We start from the raw sequence: 15,605 nt of genomic DNA, 5'->3' as shown, positions 1-15,605 counted from the left end.
AAGCCTGTGAAATTACTATTAAAACAATTGTTTACTTTTACACTTTTTACAACCAGGACGAGAGAGGAGGGAAGACAAAAGAGACAGCAACATAGAAGAATAAGAGACAGCATCATAGAAGAATAAGAGACAGCAACAGAAGAGGGCAGACGAGAGACAGCAACAGACAACAGAGAAAGCGATGGAGAGAGCCAGAGGGGTGAGCACACAGAAGACTATCACTTGCAGCTGCTCTGTGGATTCTAATTACTGCACAGTGTGTGTGTAAGAGAGAGGGTGTTTGGGTACTGTGGGATTATTTCATCAGTTAGACTGACCTGTCCAATGAGCCAATGTTTTGAAGTTTTTGAGTGGTATGAAGGTTTTGGCAATACACTGTAGATGTATGTGTTCCAGAGTAGAGGAGAGTGTTCCAGGTAGAGAGACCCACAGTAGCTACTGTAATTAAGTACTGGCAGTGTCTGCTGTGGCAGGTGGGAAGGTGCAAGTTACTTGAAAAATATCTAATCTCTCAATGTTCATCTCAAACTGCATCAAATGAATGCATTTGGCTGTTGAATTTCCTTTTTTTTTGCCTTATTTTTTAGGCTCAGCTTCAAATGTCTTGAAATCCTAGAAACTCCTGTGGACCAGAGACCTACTGAACCTCAACAAACTCTAATGAGAAGACACATTCTTAACCAGGTCCAATCCTATCAGTCCTAAATTGAACTCTGTAGGATTAAGACATCAGGATGAATTTGGGAACAGAACCTTATGCTATGCAATGGAAAGTTATAAGGCTCATACCTACCAGAGCAAAGCTGATTGGTGAGTGTTCTAACATGAATCCCTTATTAGCAGAATGAAAGACATTGGAGAGTAACGAATCCCAGATATGTTCATGGTTCAGACTGAACTTGTCACCCATGGAGGGTGTGTGAATGGATGATGTTGACCTGGTTTGGCTGGGTAGGAGAGGGAAGAGTTCCATGGAGGTCCTGACATAGTTGATGTACTAGAGGAAGTGCAGGCTTGTGCCTGACAGGTATTCTAAATGAAAAGGTCACATCGTGATGAATGGAGGTCCATATAGCATCACATGTCTGCGTGCCAAGCAAGAGTGTGACATCCCAGGTTTCACACGAATAGCAACGACTTCCAGCCAACTCTGCGGCTTAATGGTTTAACTTGTCATGTTTTTTTCAGCTTCATTTAGGGAAGTCATGTTCCAAAACGATAAGCCTATTAGTATGTAAAGAGATTCGGAGAAGGTCATTGTAAGTACAGTATGTCCTTTTTTCCTCTTTAAATTCCCATTCAAACCTTGACATGGTTAGGATGGCATAGCCTTCAAATGAATGGCACTTTCAGTCTGTCATGAAGCAATAGCATTAATTCATGTCACGCTTACAGCAACGTGAGAGACTCCAAAGAAAAAGAGACACAAATTCCAGTAAATGCAAGTGCAGACAGAGCCAATACATAAATACACATTTTAAGACCACCTTAGAAAAATAATATTAATTAAAGGCTGTTGAGTGCAAATTTTTACTAGTAGTCTAAGCTGCTCCCCCAGTATTCAAGCTAATATGGCATGGAGCATAGGGGCAGATTTCAACAGGCTTTTCAGATAACACAGGGAGTCTGAGATGGGCTCCATCTCTACACTGATTCAAGTATCAATCTAAAACTCCAGGGATAATTTAGAAAATGCTGCTTCATAAGCCTTTCTTATATATCAAGCGAATACAGAAGACAGGCTTTTAAGCCGTGGTTACACCTTGCATTAACGTGTGGTTGTCGTCATCTGATCAAGATTATCTGCTCACTATCTGATCGAGATTTGTTGCGTCTACACATGGTAATAAAATGTGTCTCTAGCTGCCCACTGCGTCCGTATTGTGACCAGATTTCCTGGTCCCTCCCTCCCTACACAAGCTGTACAAATCGACAGAAAACAGAACACTTTTATAGTGAATAGTTTAATACTCTCATCATTACAGCCTACTTTTGTCATCCAACGATTTAAGACTTGGCATAATAGGCTACTGTCCTGATAACCTTGACCTGTCCACAGCCGTACACATAAATATTTGGAGAATCTCTCCCATCCCCCAAAAAGTCACCTCACAAATTATCAGAGTATGTGTGTGCAAAATACAATTAACACACAGTATAAATAAAAATGACACTTAAGCCCTGAAGTACACAGTAAAACAGAGTAGGGCATCTCCGAATGGCGTAACACATTTTTTCAAACAGGTCTGGACAGGTTTGATCTTTACGCCTGGATGTTTACGTACGTTGTCTTTTTAATAATGTTCATATTTTACATTTGCTGTTTGTTTTGGTTGTGTTTCAGATACTTTTGTGCCCAATATAAATGAATGGTAAATAATGTATCACTTTTATTGTAAATAAGAATAGAATATGTTTCTAAACACTTCTACATTAATGTGGAGGCTACTTTGATTACAGATAGTTCTGAATTAATCGTGAATAATAATGAATGAGAAAGTTACAGACACACATATCATACCCCCAGACATGCTAACCTCTCACCATTACGATAACAGGGGGAGGTTAGCATTTTTGGGTGAGAAGGTTATTTGTGTGTCTACTGGCACTTCGTTTGTAATGAAGACCATGATCTTAATTCTGGAGTAATTGTAGACGTATCGTCGTCCATAATTATACCTCAACTGGCCAGTGTGTTTTTTTGGAGAGGGCAGGACAACTGTGATATTGGCCAAATGTATATGCTTTTTTTGTCAGGATCATTTACATTTCAAGGATATTCGTACAAGATACGTCTTCGACTACCTCCGGAGGAAGTCAGGAATATCTAATCACAATCAGGTCACAATGCGTCTTTTGATTGTCTACACCTGTCGACAAATGTTGGCACAATCAGAATGTGGACAAGATCAGGACTACTGACGCATGTTAGAACCAGGTATAAACAGGGCTTTAGAGAGGCTGTTGGAGAGGACTTATAGACTAGTTGTAGGCTAGACCAGACCCTTCTACCGTATTTACAGTAACACATAACCACAGGCAACAGATATTGTAGAGACGTGAAATTAAATCTACAATAATGATTCATCACACAAATTAAATATATTAATTGTATATTCAGGACCATGTTTGTAATGTGTGAGGGCATACATTGAACATTTCCAGAACACTGTTGAAACACTCATGTCAAAAGATTTTAATAAGCACATCTTAGAAAGTGAGTGAACTCACAGGAATTTTTAGAGAAAGTTACAGTATACATAAACTCTAAGAAAAGCCCCCATAAATCAATCTGTATTAAAATCTTAATCCAACTTTTTTGCATTGTATTATTTTGCCAGTGAGCGATCACAAACGTGTGATACTTTGCTCTGTTTGATATTCCAAATAGCATGCCTGTCTCAAAGGGGTTAAGTTTGAGCCAGTTAAATGGACTTTAAGTACAGCAGCTCTGACTCCTGAAGGTCCTTTCCATATTTAATGTCTAATGTCTCCTGCTATTGCTGTTTCTCCATTGCCTGACGCCACCTCTGTGCCTGCCAAGTAGAGGTCAATGTGACGGCACATTATTAATAGAATCAACTGTCGGTCTCTCTGTAAAATGGAAAGATATAGTACCGTGATGCGCTACTGTCTTCCCTCTGTCACTGTCAGTAAGACACCTCCAGAAATATACTATTCAGGATGGGGGGGGGGGGGGGGGGGGGCTGTACTGCATTTCCACACACTGATATTAAAGCTTTTTCAACATTTGATGACTTGAGAAGAACGTACTCTGGGCTGACCTCTTTGGGCAGCCTGGTAGCTTATGTAAGTGAGTTAAGAGTTCTGTCCTTTGGTGGCCATGTCAAGTATACTGTGATAGGAAGTGAGAGTTACAAACCTTCCCCTGGAAGCTAGGTTGGTGATTGCTTCTTCTACATGCCATTATGTCAGAGCTGGATGCTTTTAACTTGTCCTGATATTACAGTTATTCCTCGAGAGTCACCATGCCCTCACTTAAAGTGACATGTAACCATTTAAAAAAAATGATTGATTCATATTTTTCTTACATTGGAATCCATCTAAATCTAACACAAATTAGCTTACAATCACATAATCAACTCTCACTGGGACATGAAGGCAGTGGCAGAGTAGAGTACAAACAGTTTGTTTTATGCCTGTCCGCGGTACCCGCCCACTCACTTCACTCTTATCTGCCTGTGTTTGATGCTCTGCAACTAGTGTTGGATTTATAGCCGGGGCCCATTGAGGAAGAGGAATGATCTCCTGGAGGTAAGAGTGATGCCTCCTGACAGCCCAGGTCGATGTTAACCATATATGGGCTTCCGGCGAGGAACAGGGTTCAGTAGATTTAAAAGGCTTGTTTCATTGAGCTGAGCTTGCTGATCCTCTGCCATCCCATTTTACCACCTGGGAAGTACAGTAGAGTACGTCAAACGTTTACTGTAAATGTGCTAAATCATTTAACACATTCACCTACATGACCTGATGGGCTATGGAATAGCATTGGTTGACTCAGCGGAAGAAACTACTATAAAAGAAGTGACCAGATGCTGATCGAATGGAAAATATGCATTCTGCATTTCGCTGTACCGGTGCATTTCATTTGAATCCTTGTAGAGGAGATCAAGCCAAGGAAAACAAATCAATATAGAATGGAAAACGCACATCAGCCCCTTTTCCTGCAAACTCATTAGAATAGGAAGCAGGAGTCAAATAACTATAGCCCTGGCTGTCACTTACACTGTGTATTGATGTGTTCAGTCAGCAAGTCAGCAAGCTCCAGGCAACAAATACTTATATTTTGACTTAATATGAAATATTGTTATATTTGACATTATGAATCACTAATATTGATTTACACTGTATGTGGAAGTTTTGTTATCTTACTGGTCCATTATGACAAAGACTATCAATACCAGCATCAATTCAAATTCTAAAACAAGATAATACAAACCTTAACTACATTTTTATCAAATATACATTTTGTGGCTAGATGTTTGGAAGCGCAAAACTCAATGAAAAACTCAACTCAATGGTATATACACTGCTCAAAAAAATAAAGGGAACACTTAAACAACACAATGTAACTCCAAGTCAATCACACTTCTGTGAAATCAAACTGTCCACTTAGGAAGCAACACTGATTGACAATAAATTTCACATGCTGTTGTGCAAATGGAATAGACAAAAGGTGGAAATTATAGGCAATTAGCAAGACACCCCCAATAAAGGAGTGGTTCTGCAGGTGGTGACCACAGACCACTTCTCAGTTCCTATGCTTCCTGGCTGATGTTTTGGTCACTTTTGAATGCTGGAGGTGCTTTCACTCTAGTGGTAGCATGAGACGGAGTCTACAACCCACACAAGTGGCTCAGGTAGTGCAGCTCATCCAGGATGGCACATCAATGCGAGCTGTGGCAAGAAGGTTTGCTGTGTCTGTCAGCGTAGTGTCCAGAGCATGGAGGCGCTACCAGGAGACAGGCCAGTACATCAGGAGACGTGGAGGAGGCCGTAGGAGGGCAACAACCCAGCAGCAGGACCGCTACCTCCGCCTTTGTGCAAGGAGGAGCACTGCCAGAGCCCTGCAAAATGACCTCCAGCAGGCCACAATACATCATTTTTTTATTTAACTAGGCAAGTCAGGAACAAATTCTGATTTACAATGATGGGCTACCCCGGCCAAACCATAACCCGGACGATGCTGGGCCATTTGTGCGCCGCCCTATGGGGCTCCCAATCACGGCCGGTTGTGATACAGACTGGAATCGAACCAGGGTCTGTAGTGACGCCTCTAGCACTGAGATGCAGTGCCTTAGACCGCTGCGCCACTCAGGAGCGCCACTTATTTAAATGTATGCTCTGATGTGCCTCAAAAGTAGTAGGCAATAACAACTGACCTATTACCAGTGTTATCATATAGCCTAGCTATAACAACTGAGCTATTACCAGTGTTATCATACAGCCTAGCTATAACAACTGACCTATTACCAGTATTATCATACAGCCTAGCTATAACAACTGACCTATTACCAGTGTTATCATATAGCCTAGCTATAACAGCTGACTTTTTACCAGTGTTATCATACAGCCTAGCTACAACAACTGACCTATTACCGATGTTATCGTATAGTCTAGCTATAACAACTGACCTTTTACCAGTGTTATCATATAGCCTAGCTACAACAACTGACCTATTACTAGTGTTATCATATAGCCTAGCTATAACAACTGACCTATTACCAGTGTTATCATATAGCCTAGCTATAACAACTGACCTATTACCAGTGTTATCATATAGCCTAGCTATAACAACTGACCTATTACCAGTGTTATCATATAGCCTAGCTATAACAACGGACCTATTACCAGTGTTATCATATAGCCTAGCTATAACAACTGACCTATTACCAGTGTTATCATATAGCCTAGCTATAACAACTGACCTATTACCAGTGTTATCATATAGCCTAGCTATAACAACTGACCTATTACCAGTGTTATCATATAGCCTAGCTATAACAACTGACCTATTGCCAGTGTTATCATATAGCCTAGCTATAACAACTGACCTATTACCAGTGTTATCATATAGCCTAGCTATAACAACTGACCTTTTACCAGTGTTATCATATAGCCTAGCTATAACAACTGACCTATTACCGATGTTATCGTATAGCCTAGCTATAACAACTGACCTATTACCAGTGTTATCATATAGCCTAGCTATAACAACTGACCTATTACCAGTGTTATCATACAGTTTAGCTACAACAACTGACCTATTACCGATGTTATCATATAGCCTAGCTATAACAACTGACCTATTATCGATGTTATCATATAACTTAGCTACAACAACTGACCTATTACCGATGTTATCATATAGCTTAGCTACAACAACTGACCTATTACCGATGTTATCATATAGCCTAGCTATAACAACTGACCTATTACCGATGTTATCGTATAGCCTAGCTACAACAACTGACCTATTACCGATGTTATCGTATAGCCTAGCTATAACAACTGACCTATTACCGATGTTATCGTATAGCCTAGCTACAACAACTGACCTATTACCGATGTTATCGTATAGCCTAGCTTGAGAGTCAAGTTTTTAACTACAAGGGACTCTACATTATTTATAATATGGGGTAGGCCAACATGGAGAAAATTGGACCTCTCTTATTATATATGAAAATAAGCAAATTCATGAAACAATATTTATTTCCAGTCAATTGTAAACAGCCTATCATTTTTAGGAATTTTATGTAATTGCAAATAGAACTTTGCCCCGTGCTTCTCTGCCCATGCACTATAGTTAGGCCCTATAAGCTATTGATCATTTAACTGATATCACAAAATCCATTGTAGATCCACTTGATCACCCACGCCCAGCAGAGAATTGCACTCGGCTTGCTTTTTGACTCATAAAGTGACTAAGAAAAGGTTCTAGTCTATATAAGCTATGGTTTCCTGTTGTGATTATTACTGTGACATCAGGGCATTATGTCCTAGTCTCACAGTCTAATAATTATAGACCTATGGTTTATTATGTGTAGGTCTATGTGAGTTAGTCGCACGTTAAAATGCAGGAGTCATGGATTTACGTAGGCCTACAATTCTATTTAGTTTGTAATGCGAAATCACGTTAGAGGGTTTGTTGTGTGTGATCGATTACAGTAGGGTATAGGGTAGACTATGCTTTTATGATCATTTCATGATAATTTCAGTGCCCAAATTTGGGCCCACCTACATTTTTGCTGGCCGTGCCATCAACGGATTTCTGCCTACGTCACTGCCACACATACATGCATGGCCTAACAGCCCATTCATTGCATTCCAGTACATTGTAAATTCAGTTGTGGCGAGGATCGATAAGCGCTTCCAGAAACGTTGCACAGTGGCCAGTGGTTGATGACGACGTGGAACACAGTAGGGCCGGGACGATACCAGTATTGCGAAATGGATTCAACTTCTTGAGGAAAAAAGCCTTCATGTTGGAAACAAACATCATTATGTTGTCATCCAGAGTTACATGTGGTTATTTTTCCAAGCTATAGCACGCAATATTTTACATAGAGAAGGTTTTTAAAGGACCAAAGAGTTTGGTCTGCTTCGTGTTTTCATTTTTGACATGGAAAAAATATTGTGATGCTGGTATCGTCACAGCCCTAGAGTACAGTAATACGGTGAATGCTTTCACACAGCGATCAGTCACCCTGAGCCCTGAACAGCAGAGCCCTAACCATCTGTGGGGTCTGTATGGGTCACACCCTTCAGACAAACACACTGTTGCCTTTGGTTACACTGAGCATGATAGTGGAGGCTAAGTCAGGTCCGAGGTCAGCACAGTTTACAAGGGGGCTGATGGAGTGGCTCATTTTTGACCTGACCAGCTCGAAGAAGAATCAAATGACATGGTTTGGTACCTGTCCTTCCTGTCTTAACATCTTCCTAATTGGGAGGTTGAACTTCCCAAAACCAGTTAGCTCAGGGAGTATATGTGCAATGTTGAAACAAAAAATCGATTGGGAGACCACCCACTGGGCACACACTGGTTGAATCAACGTTATTTCCACGTCATTTTAATGAAATTACGTTGAACCGACATTGAATTGATATCTGCGCCCAGTGGACAATTTTGCTACGAACTTATTATCATAATGGGGAGCCTGTCTTTGAATAGACTGTGAGAGTGGTTAAACTATGCATGCACTTACATAAATGTACGTTACCTCACTTGGGATCAATTTAAAATCACTCACAATGTCGTTGTTTGCTTATGTTACATTTTAGTGGGTGAGTTCTTTATATCAATGAACATGACATTCTTTCTTCTTAAATCCTGAAATCCGTTGGCTAATTGGACTGAGCACATTTACCTTCCCTGCGAGTATCACTTTATCTGTGCTTAAAACTCCCTACCGTGTTTATTTGACAGACAATTACGAGGCCGCTTGTTAGAGATAGTCCAAACATTTGTAATCCAGAGGTTTCTTCTCTGACAGGTAGGCCTCTAACTCTAACCTCCTCTGTCTACCCCCAATCAGGATGACCAGATTTCCTGAGTATGGATGGTTTCCATCAGGTCCTCCCAGTTTCCTAGTCAGTTGTGTTTTTGTTCAGGTTGTGTATATTTTGACAGAGAAGCTAATGGAGAAGAGGATTATAGTCCACTCTTTCCACCCACCACCTCTGTCAGAGACCCTCATCTGCCCAACACACAGAACAGGTCACAGGTCAGATTACTGGTGCTAAATAACCTGAGGAATACAGTGGTCAAACACCCTCTGTAAACCACGTGTCAGGGATTCTTAAAAGGAGCACAGATAATACCCATTACCCCATGTCATTTACCTTTCCGATCAACAACTGAACATCATGTTCATTTTATACAGAGCAGGGCAACGGGGTGTTTGTTGGCCGCTGATGTGGTCTGATTTGAACCAGAGCGTTTACACATGATTAACTATGCCAATGTTTATGAAGTCTCTGAGTTTTCTTTGAATTACCCCTCAACCGGCAACATTCCCTTGTAGCATATACAAACTCTCACAATTTTCCCCAAAAATGAGTTGCATGACTCACATTTTCTTTTCCCTGACTTGTTTTTTTACTCTCAATCATTTACGTGGATTTCATTTCTCCCAAGGGATTAGTTTGGACAAGCATTGATATTATAATAAAAATTATTATAAAAATGATCCTATATAAAATGATCATAGTTTTGATAATCAATATCAACATAGTAATAATATTATTTACCTAATTGGCTGACAAAGTTGTGGTATTGAGTTGACTGTAACCAGTTACACATATTGTCCTTTTCACTCACATCCACTAGACCAAGAGAGATCTGAGAGTCAGCAGACATCCCCTCAGTGATATTCAAGCTGCATGGGGAAAATATGTAAATCAGAAAACACAAAAGTCAGTCAAACGTTCAAGGGCAACATTTCCCAACCATTGACCCAAAAAAGAGAGTCTCTAAGAGACTATAATATGACTGCGAATAATGAAAGTTGCCAAAACATCAACACAATACATTTCCTACAGCCCAGGAGTAGCTCCTTGCATTCACAGGATGGACACAAATGGACCACCATTTGTTTTGGACCACCTCTGCCAACAGACTTATCCTTTAGAATAAAGGTGCATCATGTTAATTAAACATTGCTTAAAACAGTAGTTTCTGGTTGGAAATGCAGCTGTGTTGCATTTGGCCAATAACAAATCAACATTGGCTCATGAAGAGTATTTGGTGGAATCAAGCACACCTCTTTATCTCTTTGTTTGACTGGCCCAATAATAAATCACAGCTTCCCTTAAAAAGAGTAGATAGATGGGATTTTAGGAGACAACCTAAGTATGTGAAAGAGGCTAAGGGGGTACTATTTTTAACCAGCTTTAACAACTCTGAAAAACAAGAATATCAAGTTAGTGAGAATGTAGGCTTAATAATAACAGCTATTCCTGATTATTCTGCAGTGAGGTATAAGGAGCTGTGTCACAACACACGATGGACAGTCAGCTAATAATCCTCCAAACTAACAGTCCCACCACTGAATAATTTACCGAATGCTGAGCCCAGGGAATCCAATACACTCTGTTAAACAAACTTCTCAAGTTTGGCTGGTTGAATCCACGCACACACCAGTGGCGGTCGATGCCGTTTAAGATGAGGGAGGATGATTATTTTTTTATGAGCATGGCCTTATTTCTTCTACAGCATATTGGATGACTGTCATTCATATTCCATTCACCCAGCTCAATGTAACATTGATAGGTTTAGGATACGACATGATACGTACATTTTCCCTATACCCATCATGAGGTTGCTACAACCTAGCCTATGAATGAAAGTTTACAATGTAGTGTAATCATGTAGAATAATCAAGGTGACAGACGGTGACAAATTCAATACCGCCTTGCACACTCTTGCCTGCATCTAGCTGATCCATGGTGTAATCATTAGTACAACACCCTGATCTGTTTCACCTGTCTTGTGCTTGTCTCCACCCCCCTCCAGGTGTCGCCCACTTTCACCATTATCCCCTTTGCATTTATACCTGTGTTTTCTGTTTGTCTGTTGCCAGTTCGTCTTGTCGCGTCAAGCCTACTAGCGGTTTCCCGTACTCTTGTTTCTTGTTAGTGCCCGTTTTCTAGTTCTCATGGCTTTTAACCATTCTGCCTGCCCTGAGCCTGCTGCCATTCTGTACCTCTTGACACTGCCCTGGATTACTGACCTATGCCTGCCCTTGACCTGTTGTTTTCCTGCCCCCTGTTTTGGAAATAAACTTTTGTTTTTTCGAACTGTGTGCATCTGGGTCATATCCTGAGGTCTGATGCAAACGGGAGTTTCTATTGGACAAATTCAGGTATGTTTATCCCCGTTCCGTTTATCCCCGTTCCGCTTCCGTTTAAGAAAGGTTTTTCAACCGAATCGGCGGAATGAATACACCCCTGATCACATGCTAACACAGTTCACTTTCATAGCATGTGCAGGTAATCTCCCGTTGGTCGCATTTTGAAAAATCCAGCGCTAACCTGCAGCTGCGCGTTGGTTGCAATTAACCGGTCAAGATTAGCATGACACCTTTTCCATTAGGGTTTATCAGACAGAGAAAATAATAGCATATTAACTTCTCAGCCATGCATCAACTGCCACCTTTTTCACAGCTCATTCAGTGGAAAACAAATCACAAAGGTACTGTAGCTACATCTTTCCAGTACGATCACACAACGTAAGGTACGATACAGGGTATGATTACGATATTACCACATTAAAAAGTCCATCTTTCTAAGAAATTGTCATAGATATTGGACATACAGTATAGCTCATACATTACAGAAAATGTTGGTGTAAAATCAATCAGGCCTTTATGGTAAAGTGTCCAGACGGAAGCCACTCCTCAGTAAAAGGCACATGACAGCCCGCTTGGAGTTTGTCAAAAGGCACCTAAAGGACTCTCAGACCATGAGAAACAAGATTCTCTGCTCTGATGAAACCAAGATTGAACCATTGGCCTGAATGCCAAGCGTCACGTTTGGAGGAAACCTGGCACCATCCCTACGGTGAAGTATGGTGGTGGCAGCATCATGCTGTGGGGAAGTTTTTCAACGGCAGGGACTGGAAGACTAGTCAGGATCGAGGGAAAGATGAATGGAGCAAAGTACAGAGAGATCCTTGATGAAAACCTGCACCAGAGTGCTCAGTACATCAGGCTGGGGCGAAGGTTTACCTTCCAACAGGACAACGACCCTAAGCACACAGCCAAGACAACGCAGGAGTGGCTTCGGGACAATTCTCTGAATGTCCTTGAGTGGCCCAGCCAGAGCCCGGACTTGAACCCGATCGAACATCTCTGGAGAGACCTGAAAATAGCTGTGCAGCAACGCTCCCTATTCAACCTGACAGAGCTTGAGAGGATCTGCAGAGAAGAATGGGAGAAACTCCTCAAATACAGGTGTGCCAAGCTTTTAGCGTCATACCCAAGAAGACTCGAGGATGTAATCACTGCCAAAGGTGCTTCAACAAAGTACTGAATGTAATATTTCATTATTTAATTTTTTGACATTTGCAAAAAATCTTAGCCTTTTTTGCTTTGACATTATGCTGTATTGTGTGTAGATTGATGAGGGGGAAAAACAATTTTTATCTGTTTTAGAATAAGGCTGTAACGTAACAAAATGTGGAAAAAGTCAAGGGGTCTGAATACTTTCCGAATGCACTGTATGTACAGATACTGTATGTGCACCATGTCATTGCGCTCTCTCACTCCGCTGTGTGTGCATCTTGCTAGCTGTCATTCAAGTGGCAAGGGGCTGAAGCTCATTGGCTAGAACTCAAATTGGGGAAATTTCCACATGGGAGAAAATGGAGGGAAAATGGAGCAGCACAGTTTCCAGAAAAGCAGTTGCTTTCAAACAAGGGATTTTGTGGTTAATTGAGGTAAAACAATAATTCTGCTCATAGATTAGGCATGTACAGTATAAACTACACATTGACACAACCAGCCCAAAGCGGGAGGTTTAGAAAATACTCAGTAGTTGCTCATTAATGGATTAAATACATTGGAAATGAAAAGTAAGTATACCAACACAAGCTTTACATCAATAAAATGTGGAGAGTAAATTGCCACAGTAGATTATTTCTGGTAAACGAGGAACTACCTAATTTCAGTTGTACGGAATGATTGTCAAATATCTACATCTGTGCTTAGTCTGCTCAAATATTAGGTTTAATTGATACTGAAGATAACACCGCCAGGGGACTAAATTGTTTAAAAAAATGTTGTCTGCAACCAGGACTTAAAGTTAACATTGACATCAGCTTTAGGGAGTGTTAACATGGTGGCCAACAGTGGTTGCAATCAATCATCTGTGCGGGTGATCGTAGCGCATATTGATGATTTAACAAGAGATCACCTCATGTTGAGTTGGTGCTCAATGTTGGTTGCGATTGACCCGACATGTCTACATTATGTCTTGCCATCACTAGAATTCAACTACTGACATTTCCCCCCACTTCAGTGACATTTCCCAGTTCTCATATGTGTATATACGGTACTGTATGTCATTGACAGATAACATTGCTTCCAACTTAATTTAGTGAACAAAGAGCAGCCCTTCAAAGCAGCCCTTCAAGTTCCAGAGGTGGATCCAAACTGCTGTTATACCTACTTGTGTGCTTAGTCCCCTCTGCTTAGTCCCCTCTAAAAGTATCCTCTAAAAGTTCTACAGCTGCACCATCGAGAGCAACTTGACTAGCTTTATCACCACTTGGTATGGCAAATGCACCGCCCTTGACTGCAAAGTGTTAAAGCCCAGTATATCACTGGGGCCGAGCTCCCTGCCATCCAGGACCTCTATATCAGGCGGTGTCAGCGAAAGGCCCGAAAAATGTACTGTTCACTTAGCTACCGTCCGGCAAACGATACTGGATCATCGACTGTTGTACCAACAGCTTCTACCCTCAAGCCATAAGACTGCTAAATAGCCAGACTACAAAATAGTAAATGAATGGTACCCAAACTATCTGCACTGACCCTATCTTGCACTGACCCTACCCACACTCACTAGACTTTATATACACACCATATACAGTTCTTTCAGGAAGTATTCACAACCCTTGACTTTCTTACACATTTTGTTTTGTTACAGCTTGATATTAAATGGATTAAATTGAGATTTTAAGACACTGACCTACACACAATAACCCATAATGTCAAAGTGGAATTATTATTATTATTTATTTTTTTAACAAATTATACAAAAAAGTCACTAAGTATTCAACCCCTTTATTATGGCTAGCCTAAATAAGTTCAGGAGTAAACATTTGCTTACCAAGTCACATAATAAGTTGCATGGACTCTGTGTGCAATAATAATGTTTAACATGATTTTTGAATGACTACCTCATCTCTGTACCCCACACATACAATTATCTGTAAGGTCCCTTAGTCGAGCAGAGAATTTCAAACACAGATTCAACCACAAAGACCAGGGATTTTTTCCAATGCCTTGCAAAGGAGGGCACCTACAGTGGGGAGAACAAGTATTTGATACACTGCCGATTTTGCAGGTTTTCCTACTTACAAAGCATGTAGAGGTCTGTAATTTTTATCATAGGTACACTTCAACTGTGAGAGACGGAATCCAGAAAAATCCAGAAAATCACATTGCATGACATAAGTATTTGATCACCTACCAACCAGTAAGAATTCCGGCTCTCACAGACCTGTTAGTTTTTCTTTAAGAAGCCCTCCTGGGCCTCCCGGGTGGCGCAGTGGTCTAGGGCACTGCATCGCAGCGCTAGCTGCGCCACCAGAGACTCTGGGTTCGCGACCAGGCTCTGTCGCAGCCGGCCGCGACCGGGAGGTCCGTGGGGCGACGCACAATTGGCCTAGCGTCGTCCGGGTTAGGGAGGGTTTGGCCGGTAGGGATATCCTTGTCTCATCGCGCACCAGCGACTCCTGTGGCGGGCCGGGCGCAGTGCGTGCTAACCAAGGGAGCCAGGTGCACGGTGTTTCCTCCGACACATTGGTGCGGCTGGCTTCCGGTTTGGAGGCGCGCTGTGTTAAGAAGCAGTGCGGCTTGGTTGGGTTGTGTTTCGGAGGACGCATGGCTTTTGACCTTCGTCTCTCCCGAGCCCGTACGGGAGTTGTAGCGATGAAACAAGATAGTGATTACTAGCAATTGGATACCACGAAAATTGGGGAGAAAAGGGGGTAAAATAAAATATTTAAAAAAAAAAAGAAAAAAAGAAGCCCTCCTGTTCTCCACTCATTACCTGTATTAACTGCACCTGTTTGAACTCGTTACCTGTATAAAAGACACCTGTCCACACACTCAATCAGACTCCAACCTCTCCACAATGGCCAAGACCAGAGAGCTGTGTAAGGACATCAGGGATAAAATTGTAGACCTGCACAAGGCTGGGATGGGCTACAGGACAATAGGCACGCAGCTTGGTGAGAAGGCAAAAACTGTTGGCGCAATTATTAGAAAATGGAAGAAGTTCAAGATGACGGTCAATCACCTTCGGTCTGGGGCTCCATGCAAGATCTCATCTCGTGGGGCATCTATGATCATGAG

This window comes from Salvelinus namaycush, chromosome 10, assembly GCF_016432855.1.
Source record: "Salvelinus namaycush isolate Seneca chromosome 10, SaNama_1.0, whole genome shotgun sequence".
In the NCBI taxonomy this organism is placed as follows: Eukaryota; Metazoa; Chordata; class Actinopteri; order Salmoniformes; family Salmonidae; genus Salvelinus; species Salvelinus namaycush.
The sequence above is the reverse complement of the archived record's forward strand: the minus strand, read 5'-3'. Positions refer to the sequence as shown.